General features: G+C 50.4%; 1 protein-coding gene across 1 annotated transcript in view; it reads right to left on the bottom strand.

Moving 5' to 3' along the window:
* The window catches only part of LOC138498140 (GTPase IMAP family member 7-like), a 100,561-nt gene extending 80,100 nt beyond the window's left edge, over positions 1 to 20,461 (bottom strand). The window contains exon 1 of the mRNA XM_069622016.1: positions 20,340 to 20,461. The gene's annotated coding sequence lies outside the window, so the exon portion shown is untranslated. The remainder of the gene's footprint in view (positions 1 to 20,339) is intronic.
* Positions 20,462 to 20,760: the final 299 nt, after the last annotated feature.

Genomic DNA, 20,760 nt, shown 5'->3' with positions numbered 1-20,760 from the left:
CACTTATGTCTTATTGCTATTTGTAATCGCCCTTTTGTTCTCCTTCCAACTTTTTGGCAAAAACTAGCTATGTATCACAACTTCATAATTTTACTAGCAACTGCCTTAGCAAATATATTTTCTGTTTTAGCTGATCATGGGCAATTAGATAAGCCGACCACCAAATCCGTATGATGTAGTACGCGCGTTTACATAAAATGCACAAGTTATGAAGATGGATTTTGTTAAGCATATCCCTAATTTCCTTTTCCACCTTTTCACCAACTCACAGCTTTCGAACATGTTCAGATGACCTTAAATCTAGTCTAACTGGCCCTTACAGTTCCCAGAGTCACAGGTAGATGCATTTTATATCCCCAAAATCACCTGGAAATTACATAAAAATGGTACAAAAATGAAATCAATCCGCAGTATGGTCGCTGCGAAAAAGGCCTAAATGATAATAGCACTTTTAAATGAATTGTGAATGTTCATGTTCAGCAAATGGGAGGTTTGGTTCATCCAGCCAAGCCATCTGTCTCCCTGGGCCAGCCACCATTTTCACACATATTAGTCGTGCTCAAGCCAAGGGTGAATTTCATTGCAGCCCCTGCTTTCCGAGTGAGCAAGTCCAGAGGACACTGGGCTTTCAACACCTTCAGCAGCACATTTTATTATGGGGTCATTAGATGGGAGATGTGACATCCAGGCTGGAAGTGGGAGATTTCCTTTCTGAAGTTTTGACCACAGCAAGAAGACAAGTGGCTCTTCAAATGTCACTGGAGTTTTCTAGGTGAAACAAAGTACATTGCTTTTGTCAACCCACACATCATGTTTTGTTTTCCTGACATTTTTCTGAGAGCAGTGATATTTTTTCCCACTTTTGCTTTTTAAAGCCGTCTTTATTTGCACACACATGTGCAGGCTGTTTTTGCTTTCAAGTGTGGAAAATTCCTGTCTTCCATGTGACAGTGATCTTTGATTCCTCCTTCTTTTGTAAATTAAAATGCTGCTTGTCCATTGGTAATGGCAGGTAGGCCCCTTTCCACATGGCTCTGTCACTTTACATGAAAAACAACAAAAAATGAAGGCCAAGCTGTTTTTGTTTCAGTGTTTAACATCCTGCCATTCATGTGAAAGGGACTTCTGGATGGGGACGTTCAATGCACCCCACAGGAAGGTGAAAAGAGAAAGAGTAGCAGCTGGTCAAAGGCTGGTAAAAGGACAGATGTAGCCTCAGGCGATGGAGAGATCGAACAGAAGATGGAGGTCTAAGGACAAGCCGCAGACATATGAAGGGGGAGAGAAGAGCGGGGAAAGATTGCCGGAAGCCAGCAATGGGAGGAATGGAGAAGATGCAAGAGAAGAAGAGAGATGCTGTAGAAACCCCCCCCCTGGAAGGGAGAAGGGCCGATCCGATGGGAGAGAGGGCCGATCATTGCACAAGGTGGCAAGTGAACCCGGAGGATGATTTTCAGTAAGAAATGCCAGACCGTGAGGTTTGGAGACAGAGATGAAATGATATTTAAAGGAAACTGAGGTAGGGACGGAGATCAAGGAAAAGGGATCTATGAGGAGTGGTATAATAAGCCAGTCCCCCCCCCCCACCCGCCTCGACCAGAGGCATGAAGAGAGTGTGAGAATGTAGTCACGGAAGCAGGCGCAGTGGCGTCTGAAGGAAGGAGCCATGCTTTGGCGATGCATAGGAAGTGAGAACGGTATGGGCGTCCTGATTCGCGCCTTGATGCCCGAGGGCTTATTATTGGTGCTATATAAATGTAAAAATAAATGATTCACTGTGATTTATTACAAGCTGAACGTGCATTAAGAGAGAAGGACGTGGGGAATGGGGTAAGGACAGAGAGGGGAGTACGAGATTGTCAATATTGCGTATTCCAGGGGAGGGTGTAAGATTCCTCCGGGTAGACCAGCAAGAGGGGCCTGGGGAGGGCACTGGCGGGGAGGAGTGGAGATGGAGAAATATGGAAGGAGCAGGGAGATGCGAGTGAGTACAATTACATTGAGTTGCCACAGCATGGAAACGCATACCCCGTTGACAGGGCGGCGGCAGTGGGTCGAGCAGTGGTAAAGAGGCGGCATCGTGGTAGACCAGTTCTGGCATATTTCCCCCTCATGCATGTCTGCATGGGATGGCTTCTCCTCATTTAGCCCAGAAGCTCAGCTGCTGCCATCCCAACCGTACGCTTAGATCTGCGGTTCTTACTTGGCATTCCTCCTTCTCACGGTGCTATTTGAGGGGACCGGTGCTTTGTGCTTTATGGACCTCGACTCTGGAACACACTTCCTGCAGACTTTCTTACGTCTGAAATTCTTCAGTTCAGCAAAAGGTTAAACACTTTCTTGTTTCACTACAAGTTCCTGCACCAAGTCTATTATTCACCTGTGTTTCACTACAAGTTCCTGCACCAAGTCTATGATTCACCAGTGTTTCACTACAAGTTCCTGCACCAAGTCTGTTATTCACCTTCTTGGTTCACTACAAGTTCCTGCACTATTCACCAGTATTTCACTACAAGTTCCTGCACCAAGTCTATTATTCACCTGGGTTTCACTACATGTTCCTGCACCAAGTCTATTATTCCCCAGTGTTTCACTACAATTTCCTGCATCAAGTCTATTATTCACCAGTGTTTCACTACAAGTTCCTGCACCAAGTCTATTATTCACCAGTGTTTCACTACAAGTTCCTGCACCAAGTCTATTATTCACCAGTGTTTCACTACAAGTTCCTGCACTAAGTCTATTATTCAGCTGTGTTTCACTACAAGGTCCTGCACCAAGTCTATTATTTACCTGTGTTTCACTATACGTTCCTGCACCAAGTCTATTATTCACCAGTGTTTCACTACAAGTTCCTGCACCAAGTCTATTATTCACCTGTTTCACTACAAGTTCCTGCACCAAGTCTATTATTCACCAGTGTTTCATTACAAGTTCCTGCACCAAGTCTATTATTCACCTGTATTTCACTACATGTTCCTGCACCAAGTCTATTATTCACCTTCTTGTTTCACTACAAGTTCCTGCACCAAGTCTATTAGTCACCTTCTTGTTTCACTACAAGTTCCAGCACCAGGTCTATTATTCACCAGTGTTTCACTACAAGTTCCTGCACCAAGTCTATTATTCACCTGTGTTTCACTACAAGTTCCTGCACCAAGTCTATTATTCACCTTCTTGTTTCACTACAAGTTCCTGCACCAAGTCTATTATTCACCTTCTTGTTTCACAAGTTCCTGCACCAAGCCTATTATTCACCTTCTTGTTTCACTACAAGTTCCAGCACCAGGTCTATTATTCACCAGTGTTTCACTACAAGTTCCTGTACCAAGTCTATTATTCACCTGTGTTTCACTACAAGTTCCTGCACCAAGTCTATTATTCACCTGTGTTTCACTACAAGTTCCTGCACCAAGGATATCAGTCACCTTCTTGTTTCACTACAAGTTCCTGCACCAGGTCTATTATTCACCAGTGTTTCACTACAAGTTCCTGCACCAAGTCTATTATTCACCTTCTTGTTTCACACGTTCCTGCACCAAGCCTATTATTCACCTGTGTTTCACTACAAGTTCCTGCACCAAGTCTATTATTCACCTGTGTTTCACTACATGTTCCTGCACCAAGTCTATTATTCATCTGTGATTCACTACAAGTTCCTGCACCAAGCCTATTATTCACCTGTGTTTCACTACAAGTTCCTGCACCAAGTCTATTATTCACCTGTGTTTCACTAAAAGTTCCTGCACCAAGTCTATTATTCATCTGTGTTTCACTACAAGTTCCTGCACCAAGTCTATTATTCACCTTCTTGTTTCACTACAAGTTCCTGCACCAAGTCTATTATTCACCTGTGTTTCACTACAAGTTCCTGCACCAAGTCTATTATTTACCAGTGTTTCACTACACGCTCCTGCACCAAGTCTATTATTTACCAGTGTTTCACTACAAGTTCCTGCACCAAGTCTATTATTCACCTTCTTGTTTCACTACAAGTTCCTGCACCAAGTCTATTATTCACCTATGTTTCACTACAAGTTCCTGTACCAAGTCTATTATTCACCTTCTTGTTTCACTACAAGTTCCTGCACCAAGTCTATTATTCACCTGTTTCACTACAAGTTCCTGCACCAAGTCTATTATTCACCTGTGTTTCACTACAAGTTCCTGCACCAAGTATATTATTTACCAGTGTTTCACTACAAGTTCCTGCACCAAGTCTATTATTCACCTGTGTTTCACTACAAGTTCCTGCACCAAGTCTATTATTCACCAGTGTTTCACAACAAGTTCCTGCACCAAGTCTATTATTCACCAGTGTTTCACTACAAGTTCCTGCACCAAGTCTATTATTCACCTGTGTTTCACCAGTGTTTCACTACAAGTTCCTGAACCAACTCTATTATTCAACTGTGTTTCACTACAAGTTCCTGCACCAAGTCTATTATTTACCTGTATTTCACTACAAGTTCCTGCACCAAGTCTATTATTTACCAGTGTTTCACTACAAGTTCCTGCACCAAGTCTATTATTCACCTTCTTGTTTCACTACAAGTTCCTGCACCAAGTCTATTATTCACCTGTGTTTCACTACAAGTTCCTGCACCAAGTCTATTATTTACCAGTGTTTCACTAAAAGTTCCTGCACCAAGTCTATTATTTACCAGTCCGCCTGACTAGGTTCTTCCCTGAGAGATCTCCCCTCTGCAAAAGATGTGACCGGGACTCGGCCGGTTTCTTTCATGTGCCAAAGTCCTGTCTACACATTAGAACATTTTGAGAACAAATTGAGGATGCTATGACTCCAATGTTAACGTCCCCGTGGGACTACTCCCCAGAGCTGTGGCCAATATTAACGTCCCCGTGGGACTACTCTCCAGAGCTGTGGCTGTTAGCAATGATGCTATGACTCCAATGTTAACGTCCCCGTGGGACTACTCCCCAGAGCTGTGGCCAATGTTAACGTCCCTGTGGGACTACTCTCCAGAGCTGTGGCTGTTAGCAATGATGCTATGACTCCAATGTTAACGTCCCCGTGGGACTACTCCCCAGAGCTGTGGCTGTTAGCAATGATGCTATGACTCCAATGTTAACGTCCCCGTGGGACTACTCCCCAGAGCTGTGGCTGTTAGCAATGATGCTATTACTCCAATGTTAACGTCCCCGCTGTGGGACTTCTCCCCAGAGCTGTGGCTGTTAGCAATGATGGTATCGCTCCAATGTTAACGTCCCCGTGGGACTACTCCCCCTCCCCGTGGTACTACTTCCCAGAGCTGTGGCTGTTAGCAATGATGCTATGACTCCAATGTTAACGTCCCCGTGGGACTACTCCCCAGAGCTGTGGCTGTTAGAAATGATGCTATGACTCCTAGGTTAACGTCCCCGTGGGACTACTTCCCATCCCCGTGGCACTACTCCCCAGAGCTGTGGCTGCTAGCAATGATGGTATGACTCCAATGTTAACGTCCCCGTGGGACTACTCCCCAGAGCTGTGGCTGTTAGCAATGATGCTATGACTCCAATGTTAACGTCCCCGTGGGACTACTCCCCAGAGCTGTGGCTGTTAGCAATGATGCTATGACTCCTAGGTTAACGTCCCCGTGGGACTTCTCCCCAGAGCTGTGGCTGTTAGCAATGATGGTATGACTCCAATGTTAACGTCCCCGTGGGACTACTCCCCAGAGCTGTGGCTGTTAGCAATGATGCTATGACTCCAATGTTAACGTCCCCGTGGGACTACTCCCCAGAGCTGTGGCTGTTAGCAATGATGCTATTACTCCAATGTTAACGTCCCCGTGGGACTTCTCCACAGAGCTGTGGCTGTTAGCAATGATGCTATGACTCCAATGTTAACGTCCCCGCCGTGGGACTTCTCCCCAGAGCTGTGGCTGTTAGCAATGATGGTATGACTCCAATGTTAACGTCCCCGTGGGACTACTCCCCATCCCCGTGGTACTACTCCCCAGAGCTGTGGCTGTTAGCAATGATGCTATGACTCCAATGTTAACGTCCCCGTGGGACTTCTCCCCAGAGCTGTGGCTGTTAGCAATGATGCTATGACTCCAATGTTAACGTCCCCGTGGGACTTCTCCCCAGAGCTGTGTCTGTTAGCAATGATGGTATGACTCCAATGTTAACGTCCCCGTGGGACTACTCCCCATCCCCGTGGCACTACTCCCCAGAGCTGTGGCTGCTAGCAATGATGGTATGACTCCAATGTTAACTTCCCCGTGGGACTACTCCCCAGAGCTGTGGCTGTTAGCAATGATGCTATGACTCCAATGTTAATGTCCCCGTGGGACTACTCCCCAGAGCTGTGGCTGTTAGCAATGATGCTATGACTCCTAGGTTAACGTCCCCGTGGGACTTCTCCCCAGAGCTGTGGCTGTTAGCAATGATGGTATGACTCCAATGTTAACGTCCCCGTGGGACTACTCCCCAGAGCTGTGGCTGTTAGCAATGATGCTATGACTCCAATGTTAACGTCCCCGTGGGACTACTCCCCAGAGCTGTGGCTGTTAGCAATGATGCTATTACTACAATGTTAACGTCCCCGTAGGACTTCTCCCCAGAGCTCTGGCTGTTAGCAATGATGCTATGACTCCAATGTTAACGTCCCCGTGGGACTACTCCCCATCCCCGTGGTACTACTCCCCAGAGCTGTGGCTGTTAGCAATGATGCTATGACTCCAATGTTAACGACCCCGTGGGACTTCTCCCCAGAGCTGTGGCTGTTAGCAATGATGCTATGACTCCAATGTTAACGTCCCCGTGGGACTTCTCCCCAGAGCTGTGGCTGTTAGCAATGATGGTATGACTCCAATGTTAACGTCCCCGTGGGACTACTCCCCATCCCCGTGGCACTACTCCCCAGAGCTGTGGCTGTTAGCAATGATGCTATGACTCTAATGTTAACGTCCCCGTGGGACTTCTCCCGAGAGCTGTGGCTGTTAGCAATGATGGTATGACTCCAATGTAAACGTCCCCGTGGGACTTCTCCCCAGAGCTGTGGCTGTTAGCAATGATGCTATGACTCCAATGTTAACGTCCCAGTTGGACTACTCCCCAGAGCTGTGGCTGTTAGCAATGATGCTATGACTCCAATGTTAACGTCCCCGTGGGACTTCTCCCCAGAGCTGTGGCTGTTAGCAATGATGCTATGACTCCAATGTTAACGTCCCCGTGGGACTACTCCCCAGAGCTGTGGCTGTTAGCAATGATGCTATGACTCCAATGTTAACGTCCCCGTGGGACTACTCCCCAGAGCTGTGGCTGTTAGCAATGATGGTATGACTCCAATGTTAACGTCCCCGTGGGACTACTCCCCAGAGCTGTGGCTGTTAGCAATGATGCTATGACTCCAATGTTAACGTCTCCGTGGGACTTCTTCCCAGAGCTGTGGCTGTTAGCAATGATGGTATGACTCCAATGTTAACGTCCCAGTGGGACTACTCCCCATCCCCGTGGCACTACTCCCCAGAGCTGTGGCTGTTAGCAATGATGCTATGACTCCAATGTTAACGTCCCCGTGGGACTTCTCCCCAGAGCTGTGGCTGTTAGCAATGATGGTATGACTCCAATGTTAACGTCCCCGTGGGACTTCTCCCCAGAGCTGTGGCTGTTAGCAATGATGCTATGACTCCAATGTTAACGTCCCAGTGGGACTACTCCCCATCCCTGTGGCACTACTCCCCAGAGCTGTGGCTGTTAGCAATGATGCTATGACTCCAATGTTAACGTCCCCGTGGGGCTACTCCCCAGAGCTGTGGCTGTTAGCAATGATGCTATGACTCCAATGTAAACGTCCCCGCGGGGCTACTCCCCAGAGCTGTGGCTGTTAGCAATGATGCTATGACTCCAATGTTAACGTCTCCGTGGGACTTCTTCCCAGAGCTGTGGCTGTTAGCAATGATGCTATGACTCCAATGTTAACGTCCCCGTGGGACTATTCCCCATCCCCGTGGCACTTCTCCCCAGAGCTGTGGCTGTTAGCAATGATGCTATGACTCCAATGTTAACGTCCCTGTGGCACTTCTCCCCAGAGCTGTGGCTGTTAGCAATGATGCTATGACTCCAATGTTAACGTCCCCGTGGGACTACTCCCCATCCCCGTGGCACTTCTCCCCAGAGCTGTGGCTGTTAGCAATGATGCTATGACTCCAATGTTAACGTCCTAGTGGGACTACTCCCCATCCCCGTGGCACTACTCCTCAGAGCTGTGGCTGTTAGCAATGATGCTATGACTCCAATGTTAACGTCCCCGTGGCACTTCTCCCCAGAGCTGTGGCTGTTAGCAATGATGCTATGACTCCAATGTTAACATCCCCGTGGGACTACTCCCCATCCCCGTGGCACTACTCCCCAGAGCTGTGGCTGTGAGCAATGATGCTATGACTCCAATGTTAACGTCCCCGTGGGACTTCTCCACAGAGCTGTGGCTGTTAGCAATGATGCTATGACTCCAATGTTAACGTCCCCGTGGCACTTCTCCCCAGAGCTGTGGCTGTTAGCAATGATGCTATGACTCCAATGTTAACATCCCCGTGGGACTACTCCCCATCCCCGTGGCACTACTCCCCAGAGCTGTGGCTGTGAGCAATGATGCTATGACTCCAATGTTAACGTCCCCGTGGCACTTCTCCCCAGAGCTGTGGCTGTTAGCAGTGATGCTATGACTCCAATGTTAACGTCCCAGTGGGACTTCTCCCCAGAGCTGTGGCTGTTAGCAATGATGGTATGACTTCAATGTTAACGTCCCCGTGGGACTTCTCCCCAGAGCTGTGGCTGTTAGCAATGATGCTATGACTGCAATGTTAACGTCCCCGTGGGACTACTCCCCATCCCCGTGGCACTACTCCCCAGAGCTGTGGCTGTGAGCAATGATGCTATGACTCCAATGTTAACGTCCCCGTGGCACTTCTCCCCAGAGCTGTGGCTGTTAGCAGTGATGCTATGACTCCAATGTTAACGTCCCAGTGGGACTACTCCCCATCCCCGTGGCACTACTCCCCAGAGCTGTGGCTGTGAGCAATGATGCTATGACTCCAATGTTAACGTCCCCGTGGGACTTCTCCACAGAGCTGTGGCTGTTAGCAATGATGCTATGACTCCAATGTTAACGTCCCCGTGGCACTTCTCCCCAGAGCTGTGGCTGTTAGCAATGATGCTATGACTCCAATGTTAACATCCCCGTGGGACTACTCCCCATCCCCGTGGCACTACTCCCCAGAGCTGTGGCTGTGAGCAATGATGCTATGACTCCAATGTTAACGTCCCCGTGGCACTTCTCCCCAGAGCTGTGGCTGTTAGCAGTGATGCTATGACTCCAATGTTAACGTCCCAGTGGGACTTCTCCCCAGAGCTGTGGCTGTTAGCAATGATGGTATGACTTCAATGTTAACGTCCCCGTGGGACTTCTCCCCAGAGCTGTGGCTGTTAGCAATGATGCTATGACTGCAATGTTAACGTCCCCGTGGGACTACTCCCCATCCCCGTGGCACTACTCCCCAGAGCTGTGGCTGTGAGCAATGATGCTATGACTCCAATGTTAACGTCCCCGTGGCACTTCTCCCCAGAGCTGTGGCTGTTAGCAGTGATGCTATGACTCCAATGTTAACGTCCCAGTGGGACTTCTCCCCAGAGCTGTGGCTGTTAGCAATGATGGTACGACTCCAATGTTAACGTCCCAGTGGGACTACTCCCCATCCCCGTGGCACTTCTCCCCAGAGCTGTGGCTGTTAGCAATGATGGTACGACTCCAATGTTAACGTCCCAGTGGGACTACTCCCCATCCCCGTGGCACTTCTCCCCAGAGCTGTGGCTGTTAGCAATGATCGAGGGGGGCTGCCGTTCGGAGAGGAAACTGCTGGGGATGGCAACAGTAACCGCCAGATATATAATCACCAGAACCTGGGGGAAACGTAAAGCTCCATGTTTTCAGAGCTGGCTGAACTTTATGAATATGTGTGAGAAAAGAGAATCACGATATGTAATGGCACTCCCATGTGGTAGCAGACCTCTTGACTACGGGGACTCTTTCCGGCGCTACCATGCTGAATGTACGCAGGATACGCTAGCAATTGGGGGACGTCCTGCCGCAACAGGATCTAACCCCCAATGAGTGTGTGCAACCCCATGTAAGTGGGAAATGAACCTTGGGCAATACGGACCTTTGGGGGATGTGGACCCCTGAGAGCCGATACCCCAGGAGCAACATGGTCACACCTCCCCATCACTGCGATGGCCCTGCCGTGTTGTGTTACACCTAATGACTGTATACACGTGTAGAGATGCTGATGCGCTGTACTGGGGCGCTCGAAAGGGAAACGGTTACTATTGGTGGTGAGACTACCGTGCACTGTTATGTAAAACCAATAAGGATAGTTGGAGAAAAAGAAAACCTTGTTTGTTTAAGTTCATTAGTAGCTCAGATCACAGTGTGAGACAGGAGCAGGCCACACTATCAAGTACATCGTCTGCAGTTAAGTCTGCCAGGTCTCAGCACTCACAAATCATCAAAAATCAATTATGGGCCACAAACATGGCGCGTATAAATCAAGTGGCTAACGACACACTTTTTAAAGAAGTTTTTATGGCAATCACACACGCGTCAGAGGGTGGCCATGGCCGGTAACGGCCCACCAGCCGGAGCCTAGGCAGGCCGAGCAAAGCGAGGGCACCTGCCAGCCATGCCCGGCGCCTCGACAAGTGGGTGATAGCCATTCACACCCTAGGGTTCACCTGGAGAACAAAGAGTTTCATTTATTTTCCCCCTTCCAGAGATGGGCTCCACTGTACTGCGCGAGTCCATATGTCACAAAAACATTTTAATTTTAAAAAAATAAAGCTTGGCTGCCACCACAGAAATCAGTCCCTTTTCCTATGACGGCAGCCATCTTTTTTTCAGGAGGAGCACTAGGACGGCAGCACAGCGCTCCAGTCCAGCAGTAGGGTGGCCAACTGTCCCGTATTTTGCCAGACTGCCCAATTTAAAGGGATGTGTCCCGCGTCAGACAACGAAAATTCCTGACTTTGTGCTTATTCCTACCAGCAGCTGATGAAAGCTGTCTTGGCTCAGAGACGGAGTTCACACATTTTAGTGTAATGGTTGGCCTACTGGTAAGGGAAGGCCTGCCCCTCCCTGGGGTCTTACTCTTTGTCAATAGAGCCGTACAAAGGAGGTGATTTGAGGCTGAAGGCCCAGGCACCACGGGCGTGGGAAGGGCTATTGTCCCTTATGGGGTGCAACTGCTTCATGTTTAAATGGTATCGGAGCATACGGCTGCATGATATGATATGATAAGGCATTTATAAGGCACCTGTACACAAGTGTTTCTAGGCGCGACAAGGGAGGGAGGACAGAGGGAGGACAAGACAATAGATTTTACTAGGCCTTGTGTCATTCAGATCATGCAAGTGCGAGAACGAGAAGAGCAAGGGGAAAAGGAGAGGAGGAGTGGAAGGGAGAGGGGAGAGGAAACAGGGCAGCAATGCTCTGAGTAAGTGCAACCCGGGCACCACGGATCTGTGTAGTGCAAGGAGAACAAGGGACTGTAGGATTTCAGTTATAGCCCCTAAGTGTGTGGTAGGCCCAGAGGCAGTGCAAGGGTGACTGATCTAGGAAGAGCCTGTTACCCAGTGAGACTCAAAGTAGCCAGGCTACCAATCGGTACAGCAGACAGGTAGGTCAGGGAGGCCAGCAGGGGAGGGAGAGAGAAAGCAGTGGAGAACAGGAAAGTTTTGAGCTGATTCCGGAACTTCAGGTGGTCAGGCGTAAGTTTGAGAGGGGCAGAGAGGCCATTCCAGAGGGAGGCACCTGTAGAGGAGAGAGATCTACCCCCCACGCTTTGCCTGGAGAAGCATTTAACCCAGAGTTGGAGATAGCTGAACGAAGGGGTTTAGAAGGAAGGTATTTTGGAAGAGAGCGTTGGATGTAGGGCTGGCCCCAGAAAGCCTTGTGGACAATGCAAGTGTCTTGAATTTGATCCTTGCAGCCCCTGGGAGCCAGTGGAGAGATTTCAGGGCTGGATAGATACGATCCCTGGGCTTGAGGCCAAGGTTAAGTCTCCCAGTCCTGTTCTGGATTTGTTGCAGAGTGCAGCGAGAAGCAGTCATGCTGTGTAGCATGACTCAAGCAGCTCACTTCATATTGTGTAATATTTGTATTCAATGGGAATACAGTTTAAACAACCAAACAAGATTTAAGTTGCCATTCGATTGCAGGATGCTACTGTAATTTTGCATTCAGGATGGAGAGAATAAATGCTTGAATATATTTGTTTTGCTTGACCCATTTGTGCAACAATGTACATTTGGTTTGGTTACTTAAGTAATATGTGTACTTTTCAAGTCATTGCTCTGAAAATGAATTATTTCAAAATCTGGAAACCTTACCCTTAATAAAATCTTATATGAATTACAGCTGGGAAAATATGTGGGCAAGTGCTTAAAATCGCACAGTGGGCCCAAATCTCAGTATCACCACTTAATCGGACCGCCACTTAATCTGAGTGTGTGATCCTGGGCAAATCATGTCATCTTTCTGTGTCTTATCTGCCAAATTAGGGAGTCTCGAAAAGTGATGTCGTTGGTAGCATTTACTATTTAAAAATATCCTCCCTCATGGTTTGCTAAAATATAGAGTTCTGACACATATCATAGTGGGCATTTATATTCTGAAAAACAGAATTGTAGTTGTCTCCTGACTAGCACATGGAAACTTCTCTTAATTGTCACTACCAACAATGCTGTACTTAGGTGGCTGGAAGCAGCCTGCAGTACACAGTATATTTTCGCCCCGCTGCGCTACACAGTGTATTCTTTCCCGTATGCGGCACACAGTGTATTTTCGCCCCCCCTGCGGTACACAGTGTATTCTCGCCTGATAACGGTACACAGTATATTCTTGCCCCCCTGTGCTACACAGTGTATTCTCGCCCCCCTGTGCTACACAGTGAATTCTCTTCCGCATGCAGTACACAGTTTATTTTCGCCCCCCTTCGCTACACAGTGTACTTTCCCACATGCAGTACACAGTGTATTTTTGCCCCCCTGTGGTACACAGTATATTCTCGCCCGATAACGTTACACCGTATATTCTCGCCCACCTGCGCTACACAGTGTATTCTCGCCCCCCTGCGCTACACAGTGTATTCTGTCCCGCATGCGGTACACAGTGTATTTTCGCCCCCCCCTGCAGTACACAGTGTATTCTCTCCCGCATGCGCTACAGTGTATTCTCTCCTGCATGCGGTACACAGTGTATTTTCACCCCCCTGCGCTACATAGTCTATTCTTTCCCGCTTGCGGTACACAGTGTATTTCCGTTCCCCTGTGGTACACAGTGTATTCTCACCCGATAACGGTACGCAGTATATTCTCGCCCCCCTGCGCTACACAGTGTATTCTCTCCCGCCTGCAGTACACAGTGTATTTTGCCCCCCTACGGTACACAGTGTATTCTCGCCCCCCTGCACTACACAGTGTACTCTCTCCCGCATGCAGTACACAGTGTATTTTCGCCCCCTGCGGTATACAGTTTATTCTCTCCCGCCTGCAGTACAGTGTATTTTCGCCCCCTGCGCTACACAGTGTATTCTCTCCCGCATGCGGTATACAGTGTATTCTCGCCCGATAATGGTACACAGTATATTCTCGCCCCCCTGCGCTACACAGTGTATTCTCTCCCACCTGCAGTACACAGTGTATTCTCGCCCCCCTGCACTACAGTGAATTCTCTCCCGCCTGCAGTACACAGTATATTCTCGCCCCCCTGCGCTACACAGAGTATTCTCTCCCACCTGCAGTACACAGTGCATTCTCACCCCCCTGCGCTACACAGTGTATTCTCTCCCGCATGCGGTACACAGTGTATTCTCACCCGATAACGGTACACAGTATATTCTCGCCCGATAACGGTATACAGTATATTCTCATCCCCAGCGCTACACAGTGTATTCTCGCCCCCTGCGCTACACAGTATATTCTCTCCTGCATGCGGTACACAGTGTATTTTCGCCCCCCCTTCGCTACACAGTGTATTCTTTCCCGCATGCGTTACACACAGTGTATTTTCGCCCCCTGCGGTACACAGTGTATTCTCGCCCGATAACGTTACACAGTATATTCTCACCCCCCTGCGCTACACAGTGTATTCTCGCCCGCCTGCGCTACACAGTGTATTCTCTCCCACATGCGGTACACAGTGTATTTTTGCCCCCCTGCAGTAAACAGTGTATTCTCTCCCGCATGCGGTACACAGTGTATTTTTGCCCCCCTGCGGTACACAGTGTATTCTCTCCCGCATGCGGTACACAGTGTATTTTTGCCCCCCTGCGGTACACAGTGTATTCTCGCCCCCCTGCACTATACAGTGTATTCTCGCCCCCCTGCGCTACACAGTGTATTCTCTCCCACATGCGGTACCCAGTGTATTTTCACCCCCATGTGTTAGACAGTGTATTTTCGCCCCCCTGCGGTACACAGTGTATTCTCTCCTGCCTGCAGTACACAGTGTATTCTCGCCCCCCTGCGCTACAGTGTATTCTCGCCCCCCTGCGCTACACAGTGTATTCTCTCCCGCATGCGGTACACAGTGTATTTTCGCCCCCCTACAGTACACAGTGTATTCTCTCCTGCATGCGGTACACAGTGTATTCTCTCCTGCCTGCAGTACACAGTGTATTCTCGCCCCCCTGCGCTGCACAGTGTATTCTCTCCCGCATGTGGTACACAGTGTATTTTCGCCCCCCTGCGCTACACAGTGTATTCTCTCCCGCATGCGGTACACAGTGTATTTTCGTCCCCCTGCGGTACACAGTGTATTCTCACCCGATAACGGTACGCAGTATATTCTCGCCCCCTGTACTACACAGTGTATTCTCTCCCGCATGTGGTACACAGTGTAATTTTCCCCCCTGCGCTACACAGTGTATTCTCTCCCGCATGCGGTACACAGAGTATTTTCGTCCCCCTCCGGTACACAGTGTATTCTCGCCCGATAACGTTACACAGTATATTCTCACCCCCCTGCGCTACACAGTGTATTCTCGCCCCCCTGCGCTACACAGTGTATTCTCTCCCACATGCGGTACCCAGTGTATTTTCACCCCCATGTGGTAGACAGTGTATTTTCACCCCCCTGCGCTAGACAGTGTATTCTCTCCTGCATGCGGTACACAGTGTATTTTTGCCCCCCTGCAGTAAACAGTGTATTCTCTCCCGCATGCGGTACACAGTGTATTTTCGCCCCCCTGCGGTACACAGTGTATTCTCGCCCCCCTGCGCTACACAGTGTATTCTCGCCCCCCTGCGCTACACAGTGTATTCTCTCCCGCATGCGGTACACAGTGTATTTTCGCCCCCCTACAGTACACAGTGTATTCTCTCCTGCATGCGGTACACAGTGTATTTTCGCCCCCCTGCGGTACACAGTGTATTCTCTCCTGCCTGCAGTACACAGTGTATTCTCGCCCCCCTGCGCTACACAGTGTATTCTCTCCCGCATGTGGTACACAGTGTATTTTCGCCCCCCTGCGCTACACAGTGTATTCTCTCCCGCATGCGGTACGCAGTGTATTTTCGTCCCCCTGCGGTACACAGTGTATTCTCACCCGATAACGGTATGCAGTATATTCTCGCCCCCTGTACTACACAGTGTATTCTCTCCCGCATGTGGTACACAGTGTATTTTTGCCCCCCTGAGCTACACAGTGTATTCTCTCCCGCATGCGGTACACAGTGTATTTTCGTCCCCCTCCGGTACACAGTGTATTCTCGCCCGATAACGTTACACAGTATATTCTCACCCCCCTGCGCTACACAGTGTATTCTCACCCCCCTGCGCTACACAGTGTATTCTCTCCCACATGCGGTACCCAGTGTATTTTCACCCCCATGTGGTAGACAGTGTATTTTCACCCCCCTGCGCTACACAGTGTATTGTCTCCTGCATGCGGTACACAGTGTATTTTTGCCCCCCTGCAGTAAACAGTGTATTCTCTCCCGCATGCGGTACACAGTGTATTTTCGCCCCCCTGCGGTACACAGTGTATTCTCGCCCCCCTGCGGTACACAGTGTATTCTCGCCCCCCGCGCTACACAGTGTATTCTCGCCCCCCTGCGCTACACAGTGTATTCTCTCCCACATGCAGTACCCAGTGTATTTTCACTCCCATGTGTTAGACAGTGTATTTTCGCCCCCCTGCGGTACACAGTGTATTTTCTCCTGCCTGCAGTACACAGTGTATTCTCGCCCCCCTGTGCTACACAGTGTATTCTCGCCCCCCTGCGCTACACAGTGTATTCTCTCCCGCATGCGGTACACAGTGTATTTTCGCCCCTCCTGCAGTACACTGTGTATTCTCTCCTGCATGCGGTACACAGTGTATTTTCGCCCCCCTGCGGTACACAGTGTATTCTCTCCTGCCTGCAGTACACAGTGTATTCTCGCCCCCCTGCGCTACAGTGTATTCTCTCCCGCATGTGGTACACAGTGTATTTTCGCCCCCCTGCGCTACACAGTGTATTCTCTCCCGCATGCGGTACACAGTGTATTTTCGTCCCCCTGCGGTACACAGTGTATTCTCACCCGATAATGGTACGCAGTATATTCTCGCCCCCCTGTGCTACACAGTGTATTCTCTCCCGCATGTGGTACACAGTGTATTTTTGCCCCCCTGCGCTACACAGTGTATTCTCTCCCGCATGCGGTACACAGTGTATTTTCGTCCCCCTGCGGTACACAGTGTATTCTCACCCGATAACGGTACGCAGTATATTCTCGCCCCCCTGCGCTACACAGTGTATTCTCTCCCGCCTGCAGTACACAGTGTATTTTGCCCCCCTGTGGTACACAGTGTATTCTCTCCCACCTGCATTACACAGTGTACTCTCTCCCGCATGCGGTACACAGTGTATTTTCACCCCCTTCAGTTTACAGTTTATTCTCTCCCGCCTGCAGTACACAGTGTATTTTCGCCACTGTGCGCTACACAGTGTATTCTCTCCCGCATGCGGTACACAGTGTATTCTCGCCCGATAACGGTACACAGTATATTCTCGCCCCCCCTGCGCTACACAGAGTATTCTCGCCCCCCTGCGGTACACAGTGTATTCTCTCCCACATGCGGTACCCAGTGTATTTTCACCCCCATGTGGTAGACAGTGTATTCCCCCCCCATGCGCTACACAGTGTATTCTCTCCCGCATGCGGTACACAGTGTATTTTCGCCCCCTGCAGTAAACAGTGTATTCTCACCCGATAACGGAACGCAGTATATTCTCGGCCCCCTGCGGTACACAGTGTATTCTCTCCCGCCTGCAGTACACAGTGTATTTTGCCCCCCTGCGGTACACAGTGTATTCTCTCCCGCCTGCAGTACACAGTGTATTCTCGCCCCCCTGCACTACACACTGTACTCTCCCGCATGCGGTACACAGTGTATTTTCGCCCCCCTGCAGTATACAGTTTATTCTCTACCGCCTGCAGTACACAGTGTATTTTCGCCACTGTGACCTACACAGTGTATTCTCTCCCTCATGCGGTAGACAGTGTATTCTCGCCCGATAACGGTACACAGTATATTCCCGCCCCCCTGCGCTACACAGAGTATTCTCCCCCCCCTGCGGTACACAGTGTATTCTCTCCCACCTGCAATACACAGTGTATTCTTGCCCCCCTGCGCTACACAGAGTATTCTCTCCTGCCTGCAGTACACAGTGTATTCTCGCCCCCCTGCGCTACACAGTGTATTCTCTCCTGCATGCGGTACACAGTGTATTTTCTCCCACCCTGCGGTACACAGTGTATTCTCACCTGATAACGCTACACAGTATATTCTCGCCCGATAACGCTACACAGTATATTCTCACCCCCAGCGCTACACAGTGTATTCTCGCCCCCTGCACTACACAGTGTATTCTCTTCTGCATGCGGTACACAGTGTATTTTCGCCCCCCTTCGCTACACAGTGTATTCTTTCCCGCATGCCGTACACACAGTGTATTTTCGCCCCCTGCGGTACACAGTGTATTCTCGCCCCCCTGCGCTACACAGTGTATTCTCTCCCACATGTGGTACCCAGTGTATTTTCACCCCCATGTGGTAGACAGTGTATTTTCACCCCCCTGCGCTACACAGTGTATTCTCTCCCGCATGCGGTACACAGTGTATTTTCGCTCCCTGCGGTACACAGTTTATTCTCTCCTGCCTGCAGTACACAGTGTATTCTCGCCCCCTGCGCTACACAGTGTATTCTCTCCCGCATGCGGTACACAGTGTATTTTCGTCCCCCTGCGGTACACAGTGTATTCTCACCCGATAACGGTACGCAGTATATTCTCACCCCCCTGTGCTACACAGTGTATTCTCTCCCGCCTGCAGTACACAGTGTATTCTTGCCCCCTGCACTACACAGTGTATTCTCTCCCGCCTGCAGTACACAGTTTATTCTCGCCCCCCTGCACTACACAGTGTATTCTCTCCCGCATATGGTACACAGTGTATTTTCACCCCCCTGCGGTACAGTGTATTCTCGCCTGATAACAGTACACAGTATATTCTCACCACTGCTGCGCTACACAGTGTATTCTCTCCCGCATGCGGTACACAGTCTATTTTCGACCCCATGCGGTACACAGTGTATTTTCGCCTGATAACGGTACACAGTATATTCTGGCCCCCCTGCGCTACACAGTGTATTCTCGCCCCCCTGTGCTACACAGTGTATTCTCGCCCGCATGCGGTACACAGTGTATTCTCGCCTGTATTCTAGCCTGATAACGGTACACAGTGTATTCTCGCCTGCTGTTCCAGCTCCCCACTCCCCCCCCCGAATGGCTGAGCGCCCTTCCCAGGGTGCAAATAGAACATCGGCAGTTAATTGATGAGTAAATAAGAAAGCGCCCAGAAGCAGTGCGTTCCCCTCCTCGCGCGTCATCACCTCCCTGCCTGTAGTTCCGGGCCCTTTACTTGGCATATACACATGTACTTGGAGTTCTGATGTGGAGCAACGTGATAATATTGCATGTTAATGGACCGCCTGGTGCTGTAAGGAAAGGGGCGCTGGAAGTCCAAATGCGAGCAGCGTTACGAGGAGCTGTTCTGCCACCACACTGCCACGAGATGGCGCGGCACAGGGCTGGCTGGATGTTTCGGACTACAGATCCCAGCGTGCCTTGCGTTCACTAGGCTGGTTATGGCTCATGGGAGCTGTAGTCCAAAACATCACAAGAGAAAGGCTGCAGACACATGGGCTAGTGCAGTGGCCTGCCTCCTACGGCGCTCCTGGTGTTTTGGACTACAACTCCCATGAGCCTTCACCATTGACTATTGTGGCTAGAGTTGATGGGAGTTGTAGTCCAAAACATCTGGCGACCCAATGGTTGCAGAGCCCTGGTCTAGCATAAATAGTGCAGAAGCACTCGCACCCCGAAACCCCAACATGCGTTTTCTTATTTAGAGCAGACCGGGGTGCCGGGAGACAGGAAATGGAAACAGTGTGGAGAGCGCAAGTGGCTCCGCGGGCAAGGCAGCACACACTGCCAGCCGTCTCCCGTTACCTCCCCACACAGACGGTGGGTGGCAAGTACCCAGTGACAGATAGCGCCCAGAAGACAAACAGGCTAAATATAACAGGCAGCTCCCCACATGCCCAACAGCAGTCCCAGCATGCCCCCCACAGGCCCACTCACACCACGAGCAGGCGGAAGGACCCCTGCCCCAACACACTTGCGCTGCACCCCAAAAAGTGCCTAGCCCCAAGCGTGCTTCCATCAAAAGCACCAAACCAAATCAGCTGGCTTTGTGATCAGCCCACGTGCCAAGACACTGCCATCCCCCCAGGAGCAGATGCCAATGGAGCCCCCCAGGAGCGACACGGCGCCTCTACGCGCTGCATTGCATCTGCCCATCAGCAGCAGAAGAGTAGATGCCTGGCCACGAGCCCTGCGGCAGCCCCACACAGCCCCCAAAGGCCCAAACCATCCCACCATACACCCACTCATCCAACAGCCCCATAGGGCCCTGAGAGCGAGGTCCCCTCCCCGCCCCCCCGGAGATAAGAGGAGCCTCAAGGTGCCCCCCTGCGCAGCCTCGCGGGCAGGGGATGTTTCTGGGCACTGCACTATTTCCATGTGACTTTTCCAGATACAGACTGGCGAAATAGTGCTACATGCCCTGACTTTTTGTATTCCCAGAATTGCACTGCACAGATGTGGCACCGTCCTGTGCCCACCACCAGGCCCTGCTTTTCCACTGCAGCTGCCAGCCCCCCGGGCACCCACCAGGAAGTGAAGCATGAAAGGGAAGCAGGCTGCCCCCCTGCCTCCCCGGGACTCACCTGCCTGCAGGAGTTGCCCTCACTCTGCCCGCTGCTGCCTGCTACTGTAGCCCCAGACTTCCTCACTCAGGCATCGCCCACACCACTGCCAAACGGCGGGTCACTAGGCACCGCCCCTGCAGGGCTTCATCAAAAAGCCTGCTAAGCGCGCAATGGCCACATGGGGGCGCACCACAACCACATGTGCTTCTCAGCACCCCCAGCCCCAGCACAACATGGCAAATTACCTCCACGCCCGTCTTCCTCGTCCCAGTACGTGTGTGTGTCTGTGGCCCAGCTTCCATTCACATGCGCCCTTCCTTCACCCAATGTAATGCTGCGCGCCTCAGTCAAGGAGGTATGACAACCTCCTTCAGCAATCATCCCCAGATAGATCTGTTATGTTTCTCTGACAGCAACCGGTATCCTTTCACTGCTGGGC

Source organism: Ambystoma mexicanum, chromosome 5q (genome assembly GCF_040938575.1).
Source record: "Ambystoma mexicanum isolate Mex_15411 chromosome 5q, UKY_AmexF1_1, whole genome shotgun sequence".
Classification (NCBI taxonomy): Eukaryota; Metazoa; Chordata; class Amphibia; order Caudata; family Ambystomatidae; genus Ambystoma; species Ambystoma mexicanum.
Note: the sequence above shows the minus strand (reverse complement) of the source record. Positions and strands in the feature narration are given on the sequence as shown.